The following is a 7,932-nucleotide window of genomic DNA, read 5'->3' on the forward strand; positions in this document are numbered from 1 at the left end:
TTTTATCTTATTTTGAAAGGACTGGAGAAATGGTTAGCTTAGAAGACAAAAATATAACATAATGTCCTAATAACCAACATGACATTGTATTGTCTCCAGAAATGCTTAATTTCCACTTCCTGATATCCCTGGGGATAATGTCATGTCTTATGTATTCAGCTGGACATAAGCAAGCTTGCAAGGCTCTGGACAGCCATTTCCATTTTGCCTCCCTGGTTAGTTCATGTATTGTCCAGGGTATAATTAACACTAATTAAACAGATTGTCTCACAATGCTGAGACTTCTTAATCTTTAGAGAAAGCAGAGAAACCATGCCCTACAAAAATTGATCTGTTCTTCCTATGACATTAGCTGTGTCTTGAACCAATATGACACTGAAGTCCAATATTGTGAAAGAATTAGTTATGTATGGACATTTGCTATCTAAACTAAGCTTGTTTCCATTCACCAAAGATTTCTTGAAAGCATATTATTTGCTTCCTAATGTTTCTGGTGCTTTCATTAAAAAGGTAAATGAAATAGACAAAAATCCTAAACCTCACAGAATTTATATTCAATAAAGGATCATTGATAATAAGCAATAATAATAAGTAAACTATACCTCACAATAAATAAGAATAAGTACTAAAGGATTAAAAACAAAACAACACATATTGACATAGGAAGGAGTGTTTAAATTTTAGATCAAATAGAAAAAAAAACACTGAGAAAAGTTAATAAATTACTATAGGAAAGGAAAAAAGAAGCATGTAATTTATATGAATAAGGTGTTTTAGTCATAGAAAAACACCAATTTCAAAATACTTGTTGGACTGTAAAACATATTTATGGCATAGGATGGGCAGCACTGTGCCCAGAACTGAACACATGAGAGCAGAGAAGGAGGGGGAAATCATTGGGACTTTGGCTGTGGCTGAGCAAAATGAGGAAAAGAAAAGTGTTCTTGCAAAATGTTGGTGACTTGTTTGTATTTTCACAGTGGTCTCGAGACTGATTTCATAAGGCTTGACAATTGGAGTAGGTAAGAGCTTGGTACAGTAGTCCAGTCAAGAGATGGTGATTTTTCTACCAGAGTGTTGAAAGCATGTACTTGTAAGAGAAAGAACAATTTGGATCCACACATGCATGCCGCTGTGGTAAACTTAATACCATGTCATCTAGCAGCTGTTAGAAAGCCATTTTAGATACAGGGTTCTCAGAACACACAATGAACTAATCCAATATGTGCAGTAAAGGATCTCTGTATAAACACATTCATTACTTACCCTTATTTACATTCTTAAAGTAGAGAATATAAAAACCATTGAAAAAAATCTTAAGTTTTTTCTAAGAAACACAAACTCTAAGTTATCATATTTATTCAGTTCAAGTATAAAAGTACATTTTTTGTATACTTTAGCATAGTTATTAAGTGGAAACTCTTATGTACATCTAATGTAGTCACAATGACATTTCTCTGCCATAATCTATGGAAAGCTCTGTGTGTGTCTAGTCCTCCATGACATACCTATTTCTAGGTATCAAGGTTTGTTGGTTTTTTTTTTTTCAAGATTATGGTTAAATTGTTTAAACATTTTTTTATAATCTTAAATTGTACATTTTTTTTCATTATCTTAAACTTTTTGAGTGTCCTAGCTAATTTTTACGCCAGTTTGACAGTGCTATAGTCATCTGCAAAAGACAATATTCCCAGTGCTCTGTCAAGAAGCTACTCTTCCAGAATGAATTGCATCACATTAGATTCCATCCCAGCCTTATAGGTAACCTTTGGAATCTACAAAGACAAATCATTTTCTCAGAGTCCCATCTCCAAAGGGCTGCATGAGTGAGCGCCAGAGCTTCCTCAGACCTTCCTACAGCCTCTGTAGTGGATCCAGCATCTCTCACTCCCTCACAGTGTTGTTTAAAAATCATTCACTAATAAGCCTTCTGCACACAAATCTCTACCTCAGCTTTTTCCAGGGATTCATCTGAGACATTACAGTCTCATTTATACCACCATTACGTAATACAAATGGAAATGAAACCAACCACAAATACAGCTCAATAATTGGCCACCCAAAATAATAACAAGGTGCATTCACTAAAAGAGATAAATGCTAGCTACTACTATTTACACTTTTAATTCCAATATAATCACTGTTTATCTTTTAGAGGCTTTTAAAATGAGTTACTAATTTTTAAAATAAAACATTTTGCCATTGTATAAAACATATTTTCTGTTTTGCATATCACTACCAGCATACACTGTGATTAAAAATACACTTGCCCTTAGATGTTATGTGTATGTACCATAATTACCTAAGAATGCATAAGCCTTGGACAGAAATCAAGACAATTTTATTTTAAATTGTCTTCTGGATTACTCAGTCACTCAGCCATCAATGAAGTGAGCAGTAACAAAGTCATATTGACATATACAAACGTATAAGCTCATATATGCATTGTGTATCTGTTCATAGGTGGAAATAATTACAAGGATTTCCTTGGCTGGGAATTCTTTCATAAAGTATTTTAAACACAAAAAGACACTCTGACTACCATTGAAGATATGTGTATTCCACTGTCAATTCACCCCCCTAGAAACTGAAAAGATGAATATAATATTATGCAATTAATATGATATAGTATAGTATAGTATATTCCAGTAATGGCAGTAACTAATTATTTATAGATGATGCTTACACAGATGTTTTAACATTGCTCTGCAAAACATTTTAATATGCATTGATAAATTCCAATAAATTGTCAATATTGTGAATTTTAAATATTTATTTTTCATTTGTTGAGCTAAAAGCATATGAAGATCAAAGACAGCCCCAAGCTTTCTTTCTCCCACTCTCTATTTCCTTTTGGTTTCAAAATATTTTCTGTTCTTCCTAACAGTTTTATGAAGTTTGGGGAAACAGATTTTTTTCCATGTCTGAAAAAATATATGGAAAAATCATCTCTGTATTGAGGGATATTTAATAATTTTAAATATTTAATATTTAACAATGATAAGGGAACCATTCAATATTACTCCAAATCCTGTCAGGCTTGAACTAAATCACTTCATTTTGCAATAGTAAGGCTGAAAATAACTTTCAAAATCATCTAATTATAGTTACTAATTGTTTTGAAGAGAAAAATCAGGCCCACTGTCTATTTAGGATTTACAATTGCTGTGGGAAAACACTATAACTGCAGCAACTCTTATAAAGAAAATACTTAATTGTGGTGCCTTTCTTACAGTTTCAGAGATTCAGGCCATTATCTTCATGGTAGGGAGCATGACAGCTTGCAAGCTGACATGTGCTGGAGCTGAGAGTACTGCATCTTACAGGCAACACTATTTCAACTGCCTGTCAAACTGAGTGAAAACTGAGAAAAAGATTTCAAAGCCCTCCCTCCCAGTGACACACTTCCTCTAAGAAGATCACACCTACTCCAACCATGCCATACCTCCTAATAGTGCCATTCCCTTTGGGGGTCATTTTCTTTCAAACCACCACAACCACAAAGACAACTTTGTTTAGGACAAGTTAATAGATGTATATATGGTAGAACTGAATCGGATAATGTAGACTCCTATCTATCATGACTTAGGTCTAAGGGCCAGTTTTACTTTGTCCTCACCCAATGCATGAAAAAGAGTTAAAATACATATCTTGTTTATAATTATGTGATAACTCTAAAGGCAGAATAGTAACATCAAGATCTTCCCCAGAGACATAGCTGATTTCCCTTTCTCTTGAATCTATGTTTTACATGGCAAGTACTCTTATCTCTGCTGCACTATGCAATGAGTCAAGCCAGACCTTTCTACTTAGAAGCTAAGGAGTAGTTGGAGGTTTTGCTATTACATTTTATCTTGTTTCCTGTTACCGCTTTTGTTTTAGCTTATTTGTTTGCTTTCTTACCACTGAGTACTTCACAGGAGAGTTCATTGCTCCTCTGCTAGTTGCTCCTCAATAGATCAGGAGTGAATCAAAAAGTTCATGAGTTAAAGGTTTACTCCTGGCACTGAGTGCTTTTGAGCAGTCATTGGATTTTTAGGCTAACAACTTAACTGCAATGGTTAATTATGATTATCAACTTTATGAACTCAGTTCATTATGAAGGAAGCCTTGGTGTCTGTACTGATTTTACAAAAGAATTAAATAAGTGTGGAAAATGCTTGCCCTAAAGTGGGTCATAGCATCCCATGGGCTGGTTTTTTAGACTGAATAAAAAGTGAAAAAGAAAAAAAAAAAGCTACCTGATCCACTGAGCTGTGAGCAAACAGTCCCACACTGCTGCTGTTATGGAATTACCCCATGGTATATTTCCCAAAGCATGAGCCAAAGTAACGCTCCTTCTCTTGTTACTTTTATCAGGATTTGTTAACAGCAATTAGAAAGGGAACTAAAACTCACTCATTAATTAATCCATCTGTGAGCTCATACTTAAGGGCTTTGTAGAAGGCAGCACCTACTAGGAAATGGTGGGTCACCTTGGGAATGTCTTGAATTGCATATATTGTTGTTGCACCTTCCTGTCTTTCAACTCACTAACTCTATTATGTAGTTCCTACCTTGATATAGACCCAAGAACCAAGAAACAATGTGATAAAACCTTTGAAGTTGTGAAACAAAATAAGCCTTCCTTCCTGAGTTTACTTTCTTCATTATTTTATCAGAATAATGAAGGAGCTGACTATAGTCAAGTTTCATCTACAACTTTATTGCCTGGGTACAGAATTAGGACTCATAACCACATCACATGTGACATCCTGAACTTGTTACTTGTTTTTGTTTTTTTTTTTAGGAGACTTATCTATAAATTAATGATAATTAAGATTCCTAATTAAAAAGCTACAATTATTTGTTAGTTTACTATCAGTTTCTACAAATATCAACATATATAATACATAAAATGAGAACATGTTAAAGAAATGCCAGAAGGAGTCAGATTGAAACCTTAGCAAAAATAACACCTTCTGAAAAGAGTGTGGAAGATTGGTGAAGCACAATGCTAAGATGTCACATGAAATTGCTGAAAACCTTAAATTTGAGATGTAATGACAACAAAGAAAAGAAGTAAGCAAAACAAACACGGGAAACACTTAGAATAACATAATTATCTACCAAAGGACTCACAGAGTTCACCCCCTCCATCCCTCTGCATAGTAACAGCTGACTATCTTCTTCATCTGCAGGATGAGGAAAAAACAGCACTATTGAAAGTAACTACTGATATAATTGACCTAAGGTGCACAGACATATACATTTGTTTTATCCTGGCTCTCCTGGAGATTGAACCCAGGGCCTTGTGCAGAGTAGGCTAGTGCTCTACCATCAATCCACATGTTCATCCTGTAAAATACACATATTTGAACTGGTCTTTGAATGCCTGTTCGCTAGGGAATATTTTCTGAAATGTGGCCCCTGGTCAAATATCCTCACCATTTATGAACTTAGCAAAAACACACTCTATTTGGTCCTATGCTAAAGTAATTAAATCAGAATCTCTAAGCACAGGACATGATATTCTGTTTCACACACAAAAAAAGAAAAATATAAAATAAAATATAGCAAAGTTTCATTTAATTTAAAAGAGCTCCTGAAATTCCATAGCTGGATATTATAATAAACTCTGATAGTGAAAGCTTTGGTACATGACTCACAAGAAACATGTGCAGCATAATACTGGATGGTTGCAGAAAAGTAAGTCAGACTGAGTCCAAAACACTGAAAACACAAAAACCTGGAATGAAACTTGAGATGAGACATGAGAATATCCAAGTGAATCTGAGAATAACAAATAAAGTGCCCATATAAGATCAGGAAAGGGGAAAAAAAAAACAGTTCTATGACATTGGAATGCCAAAGTGAAATTATTGATAAATACACAAAGGCAAGAAGCTAATCTGAAAGTATAATGGTTCCTACTGCCATCTTGACAAATCTAAAGCCACCTAGACAGGGAAACTTCAACTGAAGATTTGTCTCAACTAAATTGGCCGGGGGTTATGGCTGTGAGGAATTTTTTTTTGTTTAATGATTGATGAGGGGAGAGCTCATCTGAGAGTTACTAAACCTAGGCAGATGCACCTGAGTTCATATATATATATATCTCCAAGTCCATGTCAATGAAAACAAACATTTATAGAAAATATTTGCGAATTTGGGCGCCGTTCTTTCCAAGCTACTTCCTGCTGGTAAGGGGCGCTGTCATGCGGGATTCTAAGAAGATGCAGAAATCCTGGCTGTAGTCCATAAAAGCTGCTTTGTCCAGCTGTTTTGAATGTAGAATCAACTGGTACTCTGTTTCAGGCGGCCTGGCTTGATCAGCACCTGAGTTCTAAAAGAAGGCTATCAGATGTCCAGAATGAGCCAGTAATCACCACTCCTCTATAGTTCCTGCCTCCAGGCTCCTTCCTGAGCTTCTGTCCTGACTTTCTTCAGTGATGGACTGTGAACAGTGAATAAATAATTTTTCCACAAGTTGCTTTTAATGCTCTATTATAAGACCCAAAATCAAACTAAAACAAAATCATTTCAAAAGCACACAGGCAGAGATAGGAAATTTCCCTCAAAATTTAGTTTCACATCTAGATAACAACAAAAAAAAATTACTAATGACAAGCTTAAAATATTTAATAAGAAAATAATACACAAAAGATGCATAAATCCTAATTTCTACACAATGAAAACACCTAAACAAGACATACGAAATTGAATTTGACACAATTGTAGAAATAACTTAGAAAATCCACTTCAAAGTATATAAAGTGAGGATATGAACTCTCCAAAGTTCAGTTAAAGGGAATGATTGGATTGTAGATATGAGAGTATAGCCAGAGGCACCTAAAAAGAATTCAGAGTAGGGAGAGAAAGTAGTTGAATGGGAGGATGGACTGGAGAATGAGAAGAGAAAGAGAGGAGGAAAGAATGTGCTTTAGTATGATACTAGGCATGACAGATACCCATTTCCTGTTTCCTTTGGAACACACACACACACACACACACACACACACACACACACACACACACACACACACGCTACTTTAAATTACCTTTTAGAAGCCAATAGATTTTAAAAGAGGATACACTGATCAACTAAGCATATACAAAGCTAGTGTGGCTTTAAATGATTAGGAATATAAATATATTCCAAAAGCTAGTAAATCACTAGCCTATATAGAATCTCCATAAACCACCTCCAAACATCTTGTGGATTGATAATACCTTCAAATCACATAGCAATCAAACACAGAATAACATCAGAAATTTTAAAATATATTAAAATTCACAGTATAAAATAATATGGACATAGCAAAAAAATTGTATAATTTTTTAAAAATATATTTTTAAAAAATCAGATTCTGCGATGGCTATTCTTGGTTATCCACTAAACTATATATGATATGAACTACAACCCAGAAATGGAGGGAACTCTAGTGGCCCTGATGTTGAGGCAAAAAGGCAATAATCCTTTGATCCAGATCTTGTAGCTGGAAGGCATATATATATATATATATATATATATATATATATATATATATATATATATATAGAGAGAGAGAGAGAGAGAGAGAGAGAGGAGATTTATTCTGTAAATTCAGTGATGCTAGAGAAACCTAACTAATGCAGACCCTTAATTCAAACTGCAATTTAAGGTAAGTAAGACTCAGGTGTGTTGAAAACCTAAATAAAATTAAAATAGAAAATTAACAAAAAAATTGAAACCATTAGAAATAACAGAAGACTCTTTACCTAAAACAGCAAGCCATTTCTTATATAAGACACAACATAATCAGTAAAGATATAGGTTGATAAATATGATGACACCACAATTTAAAAATTCTCCTTAACAACAAATCCCATGTGAAAGACAGACACAATATCAATGTGTGTGTGTGTGTGTGTGTGTGTGTGTGTGTGCTCGTGTGTGTGTGATACACAAAT

This window comes from Phodopus roborovskii, unplaced genomic scaffold (assembly GCF_943737965.1).
Source record: "Phodopus roborovskii unplaced genomic scaffold, PHOROB, whole genome shotgun sequence".
In the NCBI taxonomy this organism is placed as follows: Eukaryota; Metazoa; Chordata; class Mammalia; order Rodentia; family Cricetidae; genus Phodopus; species Phodopus roborovskii.